This window comes from Chiloscyllium punctatum, chromosome 31 (genome assembly GCF_047496795.1).
Source record: "Chiloscyllium punctatum isolate Juve2018m chromosome 31, sChiPun1.3, whole genome shotgun sequence".
Classification (NCBI taxonomy): Eukaryota; Metazoa; Chordata; class Chondrichthyes; order Orectolobiformes; family Hemiscylliidae; genus Chiloscyllium; species Chiloscyllium punctatum.
This window is the reverse complement of record NC_092769.1, coordinates 68121128-68137120: the sequence shown is the minus strand read 5'-3', so window position 1 is coordinate 68137120 and position 15993 is coordinate 68121128.

The following is a 15993-nucleotide window of genomic DNA, read 5'->3' as shown; positions in this document are numbered from 1 at the left end:
GATATGGGCCAAGTGCAGGGAAATGGGGTTAGCGTGGACGGCCATTTTGGTCAGCATGGACCAGTTTGGGCTGAAGGGCCTCTCTCTGTGCTATAGGACTCTATGACTCTATGATTCCATATTCACTGAGGGCTTTCAGAAGAACGAGGAGGGGGCTCTCAGAGAAATCTATCAAATTCCAACAGGACCAGACAGGATCAAGGATTTTTCCGATGACCCCGGGGAGCCTAGAACTGGGGGGTGGGGGTCACAGTCTAAGGATTACAGGGGTGGGGGCTGTTTCGGATTGAGATGGGGAGAAATGTCTTCCCCCCCCCCAGAGAGTGGGGGCGGGGGGGGGAGCCTGTGGGATTCTCTGTCACAGAAAGGGGTTGGGGCCGAAACATCGAATGTTTTGAGGCAGGAGTTGGATCGAGTTCTCGGGGCTGAAGTGGGAAAGCGGGGGACGGGGGCGGGAATGAGTCCGATGGTCGGCCGTGATCCCATTGGATGGAGGAGCATGGGCCGAATGGCCTCCTCCCGCTCCCATTCTCTCTGTTTCTTTCGGAGAAGGAAGTGAGAAATAAAAATGGAGCTGGCTTCCACATTCACTGCTCTGGGTGGGGGGTGGGGCGGGGTGGGGAGGGGGAGAAAGAGCTGACATTAAAACCCTGCGTTCGCTCGAAGCGAAGGCAGCTTTCGAGCTGGGCACCCAGCTTGAATCATCCATTTCCCGAGCCTCGCTGGATATTCCCTCCTGGTTCAGGACACAGACTTGCCTGCCCCGACTCCGGTTTCCGAGGCATTTGGGAGATTTCCGGGCCAGGCGGTCGATCGGGGAAACGCGTCAGGTCCGTGACTGAGGGAGGGATCTATCCCAGTTCCGTACTTGGGGAGCCGGCCCGGAGATAACCTCAATCCGGAAAGCTGAGGCTGCTATGGCGCTGAAAGGCCAACGTGGACCCACATCCAACAGGACAACAAGGAGGGCATGGTGTTGGCTTTTATCGCTAAAGGAATAGAATATAAAGGTAAGGAAGTGTTGTTGCACCTACACAAGGCATTGGTGAGACCGTACCGGGAGTATTATGCACCGTTTTGGTCCCCTTATTTGAGGAAAGATGTTGTGGCATTGGAGGCAGTTCAGAGAAGATTCACCAGACTGATTCCAGACATGAGGGGTTTGTCGTATGAAGTGAGGTTGAACAGTTGAGGCCTGTACACTCGGGAATTTAGAAGAACTTAGGGTGGCACGGTGGCTCACTGGTGAGCACCGCTGCCTCACAGCCCCAGGTACCCGGGTTCGATCCCACCCTCAGGTGACTGTCTGTGTGGGGTTTGCACATTCTCCCCCTCGTGCCTGCGTGGGGTATCCTCCCACAGTCCAAAGGTGTGCAGGTTAGGGTGGATTGGCCATGCTAAATTGTCCCATAGTGTCCAGGGATGTGCAGGTTAGGGTGAATTGGCCGTGCTAAATTGTCCCATAGTGCCCAGGGATGTGCAGGTTAGGGTGGATTGCCGTGCTAAATTGTCCGATAGTGTCCAGGGATGTGCAGGTTAGGGTGAATTGGCCATGCTAAATTGTCCCATAGTGCCCAGGGATGTGCAGGTTAGGGTGGGATTGGCCGTGCTAAATTGTCCCATAGAGCCCAGGGATGTGCAGGTTAGGGTGGATTGGCCGTGCTAAATTGTCCCATAGTGTCCAGGGATGGGACAATTTAGCATGGCCAATCCACCCTAACCTGTACATCCCTGGACACTATGGGACAATTTAGCACGGCCAATTCACCCTAACCTGCACATCCCTGGGCACTATGGGACAATTTAGCACGGCCAATTCACCCTAACCTGGACTGTGGGAAGAAACCAACGCAGAAACGGGGAGAATGTGCAAACTCCATACAGACAGTTGCCCGAGGCTGGAATCAAACCCCGGTCCCTGCTGCTGTGAGGCAGCTGTGCTAACCACTGAGGCACCCCAACATAATGAAGAACGCATTTGGTATGCTTTCCTTTATTGGTCAGAGTATTGAGTTCAGGAGTTGGGAGGTCATGTTGCGGCTGTACGGGACATTGGTTAGGCCACTGTTGGAATATTGTGTGCAATTCTGGTCTCCTTCCTATAGGGAGGATGTTGTGAAACCTGAAAGGGTTCAGAAAAGATTTACAAGGGTGTTGCCAGGGTTGGAGGATCTGAGCGAGAGGGAGAGGCTGAACAGGCTGGGGCTTGGAGTGTCAGAGGCTGAGGGGTGACCTTATAGAGGTTTACAAAATTATGAGGGGCATGGATAGGACAAATAGACAAAGTCTATTCCCCCTGGGGTGGGGTAGTCCAGAGCGAGAGGGGCATAGGTTTAGGGTGAGAGGGGGAAAGATATAAAAGAGACCTAAGGGGCAACTTTTTTCACCCAGAGGGTGGTACGTGTATGGAATGAGCTGCCAGAGGAAGTGGTGGAGGCTGGTACAATGACAACATTTAACAGGCATCTGGATGGGGACATGAATAGGAAGGGTTTGGAGGGATATAGTTAAGATTAGAGCGGTGCTGGAAAAGCACAGCAGGTCAGGCAGCATCCGAGGAGCAGGAAGGCCTTTCCTGATGAAGGGCTTTTGCCCAAAACCTCGATTTTCCTGCTCCTCGGATGCTGCCTGACCTGCTGTGCTTTTCCAGCACTGCTCTAATCCAGGCTCTGATCTCCAGCATCTGCAGCACCCACTTCTGCCTTAGAGGAATATCAGCCGGGTGCTGGCAAACGGGACTAGATTAATTTAGGATATCTGGTTCGATGCGTTGGACTGAAGGGTCTGTTTCTGTCCCGAACATCTCTCTGACCTTTCAAGATTTCACAATAAGGTGATGTTGACCACTGAATAATTTCGGTTTGAGGTTCCAGTGGAAACTGTTGGTTCTTCAAAAGTCGTTGCAATCGCTTTCTCCCTTATCTCAGTCGTGGTTTTCACCCAGAAAGTGATTACATGTGTAAATCGCGCCTTGCTCTCTGAGATAAAGGGTGGCTTTGCAAAACAAGACGGTAATCTCGCAGTTGATCAGGGAGTTGCTGAACGATATCCATCTGGTCGTTATAGTCTCGGGCTTGCCTGGAGATTGGTTGAGTTTCTGTTGACCTATAACAGCTGACCGTTGGCTGATTGTGCTGTCTCATTGACCAAAAGACATTCAATGGAGGACACGAAGTTACAACATGATCTCACCGTCTAACAGTAGAGAGATGGGAGCGTCTGAGCAGAGTCCCACACTATCACAGCTCAGACGATAGCAGGGGGATCTCAGAAAATTCCAACAGGACCAGACAGGGTCAAGGATGTTCCCGTTGACCTGGGGAGCCCAGAACCGGGGGTGGGGGCATCACAGTCTAAGGATTATGGGGTGCGGCCATTTTGGACTGAGATGGGGAGAAATGTCTTCCCCCAGAGAGTTTGGGGGGAGCTTGTGGGATTCTCTGCCACAGAGAGGGGTTGGGGCCGAAACATCGAATGTTTTCAGGAAGGAATTGGATCGAGTTCTTGGGGCTGAAGGGGGACAGCGGGAACAGGGGGGACTGAGTCAAATGGTCAGCCATGATGCAGAGCTGGAGTGAGGGGCTGAATGGCCTACACTTCCTGTTAATTCCAATGATTCTACGGTTCCTGAAAAGGGTAGGTGCTGCGTGAATCTCAAATGATTCACCAAACTCTAAACATCTGAAAGAGCAGTGCTCAATCCCCAAGTCATCAACTGCTCAACATAGCACTTACCAGGTATCCCCACCAGAGGGCAGCACACCTTCAGTACTGACGCTCAGACAGTGCAGCACTCCCTCAGCACTGACCCTCTGACAGTACGGCATTCCCTCAGCACTGACCCTCCGACAGTGCGGCACTCCCTCAGTACTGACCCTCCGACAGTGCGGTACTCCCTCAGCACTGACCCTCCGACAGTGCGGCACTCCCTCAGTACTGACCCTCTGACAGTGCGGCACTCCCTCAGCACTGACCCTCCGACAGTGCGGCCCTCCCTCAGCACTGACCCTCCGACAGTGCGGCACTCCCTCAGCACTGACCCTCTGACAGTGCGGCACTCCCTCAGCACTGACCCTCCGACAGTGCGGCACTCCCTCAGTACTGACCCTCTGACAGTCCGGCACTCCCTCAGCATTGACCCTCCGACAGTGCGGCACTCCCTCAGTACTGACCCTCCGACAGTGCAGTACTCCCTCTGTACTGACCCTCCGACAGTGCGGCACTCCCTCAACACTGACCCTCCGACAGTGTGGCACTCCCTCAGTACTGACCCTCTGACAGTGCGGCCCTCCCTCAGCACTGACCCTCCGACAGTGCGGCACTCCCTCAGTACTGACCCTCTGACAGTGCGGCGCTCCCTCAGTACTGACCCTCTGACAGTGCGGCGCTCCCTCAGCACTGACCCTCCGACAGTGCGGCGCTCCCTCAGTACTGACCCTCTGACAGTGCGGCGCTCCCTCAGTACTGACCCTCTGACAGTGCGGCGCTCCCTCAGTACTGACCCTCTGACAGTGCGGCGCTCCCTCAGTACTGACCCTCTGACAGTGCGGCGCTTCCTCAGTACTGACCCTCTGACAGTGCGGTGCTCCCTCAGTACTGACCCTCTGACAGTGCGGCGCTCCCTCAGTACTGACCGTCCGACAGTGCGGCACTCCCTCAGTACTGACCCTCCGACAGTGCGGCACTCCCTCAGTACTGACCCTCCGACAGTGCGGCACTCCCTCAGCACTGACCCTCTGACAGTGCAGCGCTCCCTCAGTACTGACCCTCTGACAGTGAGGCACTCCCTCAGTACTGACCCTCCGACAGTGCGGCACTCCCTCAGTCCTGACCCTCTGACAGTGCGGCGCTCCCTCAGTACTGACCCTCTGACAGTGAGGCACTCCCTCAGTACTGACCCTCCGACAGTGAGGCGCTCCCTCAGTACTGACCCTCCGACGGTGCAGCACTCCCTCAGTACTGACCCTCCGACAGTGCGGCACTCCCTCAACACTGACCCTCCGACAGTGCAGCACTCCCTCAGTACTGACCCTCCGACAGTGCGGCACTCCCTCAGTACTGACCCTCCGACAGTGCGGCCCTCCCTCAGTACTGACCCTCCGACAGTACAGCACTCCCTCAGTACTGACCCTCCGACAGTGCGGCACTCCCTCAACACTGACCCTCCGACAGTGCGGCCCTCCCTCAGTACTGACCCTCTGACAGTGCGGTGCTCCCTCAGTACTGACCCTCTGACAGTGCGGCGCTCCCTCAGTACTGACCGTCCGACAGTGCGGCACTCCCTCAGTACTGACCCTCCGACAGTGCGGCACTCCCTCAGTACTGACCCTCCGACAGTGCGGCACTCCCTCAGCACTGACCCTCTGACAGTGCAGCGCTCCCTCAGTACTGACCCTCTGACAGTGAGGCACTCCCTCAGTACTGACCCTCCGACAGTGCGGCACTCCCTCAGTCCTGACCCTCTGACAGTGCGGCGCTCCCTCAGTACTGACCCTCTGACAGTGAGGCACTCCCTCAGTACTGACCCTCCGACAGTGAGGCGCTCCCTCAGTACTGACCCTCCGACGGTGCAGCACTCCCTCAGTACTGACCCTCCGACAGTGCGGCACTCCCTCAACACTGACCCTCCGACAGTGCAGCACTCCCTCAGTACTGACCCTCCGACAGTGCGGCACTCCCTCAGTACTGACCCTCCGACAGTGCGGCCCTCCCTCAGTACTGACCCTCCGACAGTACAGCACTCCCTCAGTACTGACCCTCCGACAGTGCGGCACTCCCTCAACACTGACCCTCCGACAGTGCGGCCCTCCCTCAGTACTGACCCTCCGACAGTACAGCACTCCCTCAGCACTAACTATATGATGGTTAATCTTCCCTGTCGGATCATTTCCTCCAGTGTTTCAGACAAATGGGCACATTTTCTGAACGTTATCACCTTTGGCTCATCAGAACGTTCACAAAAACACGAAATCCAATGGGAAAGGAATGTTTTAGTGCCCGGGGCAGTGATGAGTGTTTGGCCAAGGGACCTCAGTTCGGTCGAGGTGTTACCATGGTGATTGATTGCTGATTGACAGTTAACCGCTTGGCTCTGTTTCGATTCTGGAACCGTGCTGGTGACTGTTCACACCCTGTCCCTCGAAATGAACCAGCTATTTGTCTGTCGCCGGGTTTGGAGGAGTTGAATCTGGTGAAGTGCGTCTGCTTCCTTTCTGATCGTCAACCCCAGGCCCCCTTTTCTCCGCACGCTCCCCTTCACACCATCGTCTCACCCCGACTGGCACGCCCGGACCGATGGTCAGAGTTGTTCCTGGCCCACTCAGGGTCATCCAGCAAATTAACAAGCTACTCGTGAGCGTGCTGTCATTGTCAGAGAAGACCCCCCCCCCCCCCCATCTGGTTCACCAATGTCCGACAGGGAAGGAGATCTGCTCGTCTTTACTGCCCCGTGATTCCAGTGATGTGCTTGTCTCTCAGCTGCCCTCAGTTGTACCAATTGCTGCAAAAGTGTCAAAGGATTGAGTCTGTACAGGTCAGCTGGCATCACCCTAGGCACGGGGTCAATGGAACAGCCACTGCTTAAGTCTCCTCATTAACATCTGAGGGGGGGGGTGGCTCGTGCCAACGTTGTCTCACAGAGTAGCGCACGCAACATCCCAACATCGCTGCCCTCACAATGTCCCAAGAGTTGACCATCATCTCCATCCCTGGATCTCACAGAGGAGGGAGGGGGGTGGCATAGGATACAGTCGGGAAGGAGATACCCTGGGAGTCTTCAACATTGACCCCGGGTTTAACTGCAGGTCACACATGGGCCAGGAATCCCTCCTGCCGTTCACCACAAACCGCCCTCCCTCGGCCGACGGATCCGTCCTCCTCCATGTTGGGTGACACACGGAGGGCGGGGGGGGCACTGAGTGGGGGCAAGGGCACAGAATGCACTCTGGGTTGGGGGATTTCAATGGCCCCCTCCGACCAAGAGTGGTTGAGCAGCAGACCAACGGATGGGTCCTGAGGTGGGGGTTGGGGGGGGGGTAGCTGCTAGACTGGGTCTACGGCAGGTGGTGAGGGACCCAACAAGGGCCCTCCAACAGACTTGACCCTCACCCTGACCCATCTGCCGGCTGCAGACGGGTCTGTCCCATGACGGTGTCCTTCAGAGTGACCACCGCACAGTGCCGCCTTCACATTCGGAATGACCCCCCCCCGTCGTGTTGGGTGGCACGACTGCCACGCTGAATGGGACAGATTTCCAACAGAGCTAGCAACTGCAGACTGGGCATCCATGAGGCGCTGAGGACGATTGACAGCAGCCGAACGGTACTCCAATGCAATCTGTAGCCTGGCATTTCCCCCCATTTTACCATAGTTGGCCAGCCAAGGCCATCAACCCCTGGTTGGTTGGAGATTACAGGAGGTCATGCCAGGAGCAGCCTGAAGATGAAGTGCCCACCTGATGAAGCCACCAACCAGTACCACTTGCCAAACACCATCAGCAGCACGTATCCCGAAGGGTCTGTTTCCGTGCTGCACATCTCTAGGACTCTACAGGTGAAGGTCAGAGCTAAGTGATCGTACAACCAACGAATCAGATCTAAGCTCTGCAGTCCCCCCTCCCCACACTCAGTCGGAAATGGTGGTCGACGATGAAGGAACTCCCAGGAGGAGGGTACTCCCCAAATATCCCCACCCTCCCTGATGGAGGAGCCCAGAAGATCAGGGTGAAAGAGTTGGCTGAAACGTTCAATCTTGAGTCAGAAGTGCCCAGTGGGTGATCCAGCTCAGCCTCCTCCAGCAGTCCCCCAGTATCACAGAGATCAGTGTTCCTCCGGTTCGATCCACTCCCCGTGATATCAGGGAACGGTTGGAGGCACTGGATACTGCAAAGGCTGTGGGCCCTGACAACATTCTGGCAAGAGTCCTGAAGACCTGTTCTCCTGAACCTGCCGCGCCCCTTGCCAAGCTGTTCCAGTACCGTTTCAACACTGGTATCCACCCGACAATCTGGAACAGTGCCCGGGTACGTCCTGGACATGAAAATCAGGAGAAATCCAAGCTGGCCAATTACCACCCCATCGGTCTCCTCTCCATCATCCAGTAAAGTGATGGAAGGGGTCACCGACAGTGCCAACAAGCAGCACCCACTCAGTGATGCCCAGTTTGGGATCCCCCCCCCCAGGGCCACTCAGCTCCTGACCTCATCCCAGTCGCGGTTCAAACGTGGACAGAAGAGCTGGATTCCAGAGGGGAGGGGAGAGGGACAGCCCTTGGCATCGAGGATACATTCGACCGAGTGTGGCATCAAGGAGCCCTGGCAAATCCAGTGGGTATCGGGGGCAAACTCTGTGCTGGTTGGACTCGTAGGAAGACGGTGCTGGTTGTTGGAGGGTCAGTTATCTCAGCTCCAGGACATCTCTGCGGGAGTCCCTCAGGGGAGTGTCCTCAGCCCATCAGCTGCTTCATCAATGACCGTCCCCTTGTCATAGGGTCAGAGGTGGGGATGTACACCAATGATAGCACAATGTTCAATACCACTCACCGCTCCTCAGAGACTGAAGCAGTCTGTGCTCAAATGCAGCAAGATCTGGGCAATATCCAGGCCCTGGGCTGACAATTGGCAACGAGCATTCACGCCACACAAATGCCAGGCTATGACCATCACTGACAAGAGACCATCGAGCTACCAAGCCTTGACATTCCCTGAATCCTCCCCCATCAACATCCTGGGAGTTATCATTGACCAGAAACTCAGCTGGACTCACCGCATAAACACAGCGGCTACAAGAGCAGCTCAGGGGCTGGGAATCCTGCAGCGAGTAACTCCCCTCCTGACTCTTTCCCCCAAAGCCTGTCCCAGCATCGACCAAGCACAAGTCGGGAGGGTGAGGGAACACTCCCCACTTGTCCCTGGATGGGGGGGCTGCTCCTACAACACTCCAGAAGCTCGACCCCATCCAGGGACAAAGCAGCCAGTGCTCGATTGGCACCACACCCCCTCCCTCCACCCCCCCGACGCTCAGTAGCAGCAGTGTGTACCATCTACAAGATGCACTGCAGCAACTCCCCGAGGCTCCTCAGGCAGCACCTTCCAAACCCACCACCATCTGGAAGGACAAGGGGCAGCAGATACATGGGAACATCCCCCCCCCCCCCCCCCCCCGGCAAATTCCCACCACTCCCCATCCCGACTTGGGAATATATCGGCCGTTCCTTGGGTCAGAATCCTGGAACTCCCTGCCCCAGGGCATTGTGGGTCTAACCCACAGCACACGGACTACAGCGGTTCAAGATGGCCGCTCACCCCCCCACCTTCTCTAGGGGGGCAACTAGGGAACGGGACAATAAAACACTAGGCCCAGCCAGCAACACCCACATCCTGCAAAAATGAATTTCAAAACATAATTTTGTTGGAGGCCTTTGTCTATTTACCCTATCCATGCCCCTCATGATTTTATAAACCTCTATAAGGTCACCCCTCAGCCTCCGACGCTCCAGGGAAAACAGCCCCAGCCTGTTCAGCCTCTCCCTGTAGCTCAAACCCTCCAACCCTGGCAACATCCTTGTAAATCTTTTCTGAACCCTTTCAATTTCACAACATCTTTCCGATAGGAAGGAGACCAGAATTGCACTCAATATTCCAACAGTGGCCTAACCAATGTCCTGTACAGCCGCAACATGACCTCCCAACTCCTGTACTCAATACTCTGACCAATAAAGGAAAGCATAGCAGACATCTTCCTGACGATGTCGGTGTGGCACGGTGACTCAGTGGTTAGCACTGCTGCCTCACGGCTTTAGGGAAAAGATCTTGTCTATTCACCCTATCCATCCCTCCCATGGTTTTATAAAAAGGTCAGCCCTCAGCCTCCGACGCTCCAGGGAAAACAGCCCCAGCCTGTTCAGCCTCTCCCTGTAGCTCAAACCCTCCAACCCTGGCGACATCCTTGTAAATCCGGACGGCTCCAATATTTGTTGGTCAACACCGAGATAATGGTCAGACTGTTTCTGTGCTACACAACACTGAGAGCAAGTAGGAATTCAAGGTATGCACTGCCCACGGACTCCTCAATGGAAAAACTCCTCACGATTCCATACAGGAATAGAATCATCTTGAGGTGGATAAACCCCAATGCAGTGGCAGAATAGACAGGCAGAAACTTCCACCTGAGGATAATTTGTACAATATTCGAAACACAGTAGACTTCAGCTGGAAGATTGGGTGCAGCACTGGGAGCCACTCTAGAGGAAAGGTGAGAATACCTCAGACAGTGCTCACGGGATACGTTTGCGGGAATGGTGCCGGGAATGAGACAATTACAAGATGGACCCGGAGAGGGACTGGTGTCGTTTTCGTTGGTGTGGACACAGGAGGGCGAGCAGGACCCAAAGGAGATCATTTAACAATCGGCGGTGGGGGGGGAATCCATTCTCACCCAGAAAAGGAGCGAGGGTTAAAGTGCTTTGGAAAGGGTGAGGGATAATGTTCTCACTCAGTGAGTGGTGAAGGAGGTGGGATACTCTGCCTGGAAATGTAGGGGGGGGGGGGGGGGGGGGGGGGCAGGATCAACACAGGCATTCAGTGGGGAGGGGCATCGGAGGATTCTGAAGTTAGAATTGTGGGCAGGGACAAGGCAGGAGATTGGCTGGGAGGCTGGATACTCCGAGAACCGGCTGGCTGGCATCACCATACGCTGCACCGAAACGATTCTGGGATTCTCTGACACGACAATTCCCAAATCAACGAGGTTCAGGGCAACACAAGAGCACTAGCAGATATTCCCACTGGAGGGCAGCGCTCCCTCAGCACTGACCCTTGCACACAACAGCACTCCCTCAGTACTGACCCTCCGACAGTGCGGCCCTCCCTCAGTACTGACCCTCCGACAGTGCGGCGCTCCCTCAGCACTGACCCTCTGACAGTGCGGCACTCCCTCAGTACTGACCCTCCGACAGTCCGGCACTCCCTCAGTACTGACCCTCCGACAGTGCGGCACTCCCTCAGTACTGACCCTCCGACAGTGTGGCACTCCCTCAGTATTGACCCTCCGACAGTGCGGCACTCCCTCAGTACTGACCCTCTGACAGTGCGGCACTCCCTCAGCACTGACCCTCCGACAGTGTGGCACTCCCTCAGTACTGACCCTCCGACAGTGCGGCACTCCCTCAGTACTGACCCTCTGACAGTGCGGCACTCCCTCATTACTGACCCTCTGACAGTGTGGGGCTCCCTCAGTACTGACCCTCTGACAGTGCGGCACTCCCTCAGCACTGACCCTCCGACAGTGCAGCATTCCCTCATTACTGACCCTCTGACAGTGTGGGGCTCCCTCAGTACTGACCCTCTGACAGTGCGGCACTCCCTCAGTACTGACCCTCTGACAGTGAGGCACTCCCTCAGCACTGACCCTCCGACAGTGCGGCGCTCCCTCAGTACTGACCCTCCGACAGTGTGGCGCTCCCTCAGTACTGACCCTCCGACAGTGCGGCGCTCCCTCAGCACTGACCCTCCGACAGTGCGGCGCTCCCTCAGTACTGACCCTCTGACAGTGTGGCGCTCCCTCAGTACTGACCCTCCGACAGTGCGGCACTCCCTCAGTACTGACCCTCCGACAGTGTGGCACTCCCTCAGTACTGACCCTCCGACGGTGCGCCGCTCCCTCAGTACTGACCCTCTGACAGTGCGGCACTCCCTCAGTACTGACCCTCTGACAGTGCGGCACTCCCTCAGTACTGACCCTCTGACAGTGAGGCACTCCCTCAGCACTGACCCTCCGACAGTGCGGCGCTCCCTCAGTACTGACCCTCTGACAGTGTGGCGCTCCCTCAGTACTGACCCTCCGACAGTGCGGCACTCCATCAGTACTGACCCTCCGACAGTGCGGCACTCCCTCAGCACTGACCCTCCGACAGTGCGGCGCTCCCTCAGTACTGACCCTCTGACAGTGCGGCACTCCCTCAGTACTGACCCTCCGACAGTGTGACACTCCCTCAGCACTGACCCTCCGACAGTGCGGCACTCCCTCAGTACTGACCCTCCGACAGTGCGGCACACCCTCAGTAATGACCCTCTGACAGTGCGGCACTCCCTCAGTACTGACCCTCTGACAGTGCAGCACTCCCTCAGTACTGACCCTCCGACAGTGCGGCACTCCCTCAGTACTGACCCTCTGACAGTGCGGCACTCCCTCAGTACTGACCCTCCGACAGTGCGGCACTCCCTCAGTACTGACCCTCCAACAGTGCGGCACTCCCTCAGTACTGACCCTCCGACAGTGCGGCACACCCTCAGTAATGACCCTCTGACAGTGCGGCACTCCCTCAGTACTGACCCTCCGACAGTGCGGCACTGCCTCAGTACTGACCCTCTGACAGTGCGGCACTCCCTCATTACTGGGGCTGACGATGGAACCAAATGTGTCGACGATGCCGTTGGGAAAGGTCCCCAGGCCTTGGGTGTGTAATGGCTGTCCGTGCTTTGAGGGAGCCCGTTTGAGAGAATGCTGTGCCCCATCCACACCTGGTGCAAGGCGGATACCTCTGCCCCATTTGGTCAGCTCTGTCTGTCTGTGGTGAGGGAGCCCCCTGACTACGGTTCAGTTCGGAATCAACCTCCCTGAGTTTGCTGCCAGTCTTTCTGCTCGGATTAGACCTCCCTGGGAATCTCTTGTCAAAGTGGTTGTGTGAACAGAAACGGGGAAACTGGAGTTGGTTACAGAGTCCTCCAGCACAGAGAGAGGCCCTTCTGCCCAAACTGGTCCATGCTGACCAAAATGGCCGTCCACTCTAACCCCATTTCCCTGCACTTGGCCCATATCGTTCTAACCCTTTCCTATCCATGGATTTGTCCCAATGCCTTTTCAATGTAGTTAATGTACCCGCCTCAACCACTTCCTCTGGCAGCTCATTCCATCTGCGTACCCCCCTCTGGGTAAAAATGTTGCCCCTCAGGTTCCCTTTTATTCTTTCCCCCCCTCACTTTAAACTGATGCCCTCTAGTCCTCGATTCCCCGACCCTGGGGAAAAGACTGAGTGTATTCACCCTGTCCATGCCCCTCATGATCTTATACACCTCTATAAGGTCCCCCCCTCAGTCTCCTACACTCTAATGGAAACAGCCCTCGCTTGTCCAACCTCTCCCTATAACTCAGACCCTTGAGTCCTGCCAACATCCTTGTAAATTCCTTCTGCACTCTTTCCAGTTTAATAACATCCTTCCTATCGCACGGGGACCAAAACTGAACACAATACTCCAAGTGCGGCCTCACCAACCTCCTGTCCAACTACAACATACCTTCCCAACTTCAATCCCCAAGGCCATGACTGATGAAGGCCAGTGTACCAAAAGCCTTCCTCACTGCCCTGTCTACCTGGGACTCCACTTCCAGAGAACCGTGCACCTGAACTCCAAGGTCCCTCTGTCCCACTACACTCCTTAAGGCCCTGCCATTCACCATGAAACTCCTGCCTTGATTTGACTAAAATTATTTGCTATTGAGTAGAGCAGGGAGCTGAACTAATAGCAAGCCAACAGCAAGGTCAAGAGATCTTTGCTGTACATTCACGACAATGAATGAAGGAACTGAGGGCACTGCTGCTCAGATTGCAAACGATCGGTGGAGGGAGGGGTAGCACTGAGGAGGCAGGGAGGGTGCAGAAGGTCTTGGGTAGGTTGGGAGAGCGGGCAAAGAAGGGGCAGGGGGACTACAGTGTTGGAAAACATGAGATTATGTACTTTATTAGGAAGAACAGAGGTGGAGACGACTTCCTAGATGAGGAAAGGTTTCCGAAATCTGAAGGACAATTAGAGCTGGGAGTCCGAGTTCAGAATTCTCTTCAGGTTCACACACAGGTTCGGTTCTGACGTTCAGCCTTCGTGCAACTGTACAAAATGCCGGTGCGGCCGCACTCGCACTACAGTTCTGGTCCCCATATTTCGGGAAGGATGTGGAAGCATTGGAAAAGGTGCAGAGGAGATTTATTCTTTCCCCCCTCCCCTCACCGTAAACCGATGCCCTCTAGTCCTCGATTCCCCGACCCTGGGGAAAAGACTGAGTGCATTCACCCTGTCCATGCCCCTCATGATCTTATACACCTCTATAAGGTCCCCCCCCTGTCTCCTACGCTCTAATGGAAACAGCCCTCGCTTGTCCAACCTCTCCCTATAACTCAGACCCTTGAGTCCTGACAACATGCTTGTAAATTTGCCTGGTCTAGAGGGAAGGTCTTATGAGGAAAGGCTGAGGGACTTGAGTCTGTTCTCATTGGAAAGAAGGCGGCAAAGAGGGGATTGAATAGAGACATACAAGATGATCAGAGGATTAGATAGGATAGACAGTGAGAGTCTTTTTCCTAGGATGATGACGTCAGCGTGTACGAGGGGGCATAACTACAAATTGAGGGGTGATCGATTTAAGACAGATGTCAGAGGCAGGTCCTTCATGCAGAGAGTGGTAAGGGGGTGGAATTCCCTCCCTGCTAATGGAGTTAACTCAGCCACATGAGGGAGATTTAAACAATCCTTGGATAAGCACATGGATAATGATGGGATAGTGTAGGGGGACGAGCTGAGAATAGTTCACAGGTCGGCGCAACATCGAGGGTCAAGGGGCTTGTTCTGCGCTCTAGTGTTCTATGAAGGTAAATACAATCCTAGCATTCATTTCCGAGTGGGCTAGTATCCAAGAGCAGGGATGTCCTGCTGAGGCTGTATAAGGCTCTAGTCAGACCGCATTGGGAATATCGTGAGCTGTTTCAGGCCCCGTGTCTAAGGAAGGATGTTGCTGGCCCTTGGACGGCGGGGGGTCCAGAGGAGGTTTACAAGAACGATCCCGGGGGTGAGGGGTTTGTCGTATGAGAAGCGGGTGAGGACTCTGGGTCTGTAATCGATGGGGTTTGAAGGATGGGGGGGGGGGGGGGGGGGGTTGGGGGATCTGATTGAAACGTCCAGAATACTGAGGGGCCTGGATAGAGTGGGCGTGGGGAAGATGTTTAGGAGGGACATGGACCCGAGGGCACAGCCTCAGAGGGAAGGGACTGAGATGGGGAGGGATTTCTCCAGCCGGAGGAGTCGGGGGGGAGTCTGTGGAGCTGATTGTCACAGAGGACTGTGGAGGGCGGGTCACTGAGACAGAGGGAGATGGGGTCCTGATTGGTGAGGAGGGGGGGGTTCAAGGGTCACGGGAGAGAATGGGCGTTGAGAAACACATCAGCCACGATCGAATGTAGAGCAGACTCGGGCCAAATGGTCTCATTCCGTTCTTATACTCTTATGGCCTCCCGTTTGTGCTTTTAAAGTTGTTTGAATGGCCGAATTTAACCTTAAGTTAGCCGTTGGAACACGTGCCGTGGACCCACGGTGAGTGACCACCCACAACAGGCCCGGAAGCTGCCTTGCGTGCCCCAACTTGGTTGTGGCTCAGCAGAGGTTGCGTGGTAACCCATCGGACGTCGGAGCAGGCCGTTCACCACCACCACCACCACCCCCTCCCCCACCCCCCACCTCGGGCCTCCTACCCCATTCACTGGCTGATCCAACACGCCCCCCTCCCCCCTCCAACCCCCGCGATTCCCCGATCGCTCAGGAATCTCTCTATCTCGGCCTTTGACATAGACGAGGACTCTGCCCTCTCTCTGGCGGAATGGGATTACTTTGGCCCCGCTGTTTCGGCGCTCATTACTTTGGCGCTGAGCTGTTTTGGCGCCAATTCAGAATTTTTAAAAAAAAGTCTTCAAGAAAAGAGAACAAAAAAGAAATTTAAAAAAAAGAAAAAAAGTCTTGTAGAGTCTGTTAGAAATTCGTTTTTATTTAAGAAATAAATCTAATTCTTTTTTATTCATTATTTTTAACCTATTCATTATTCTACATTTTGCTACATTTATCAAACAAATATAGATAACCATCGTGGGAAAATTTTGGTTTGTGTCTCTTGCTTTGAATGTTTTCAGCTATTTCTGGTCTGGGCTTGACAAGAAAATAGAAAGAGAATTGTATTA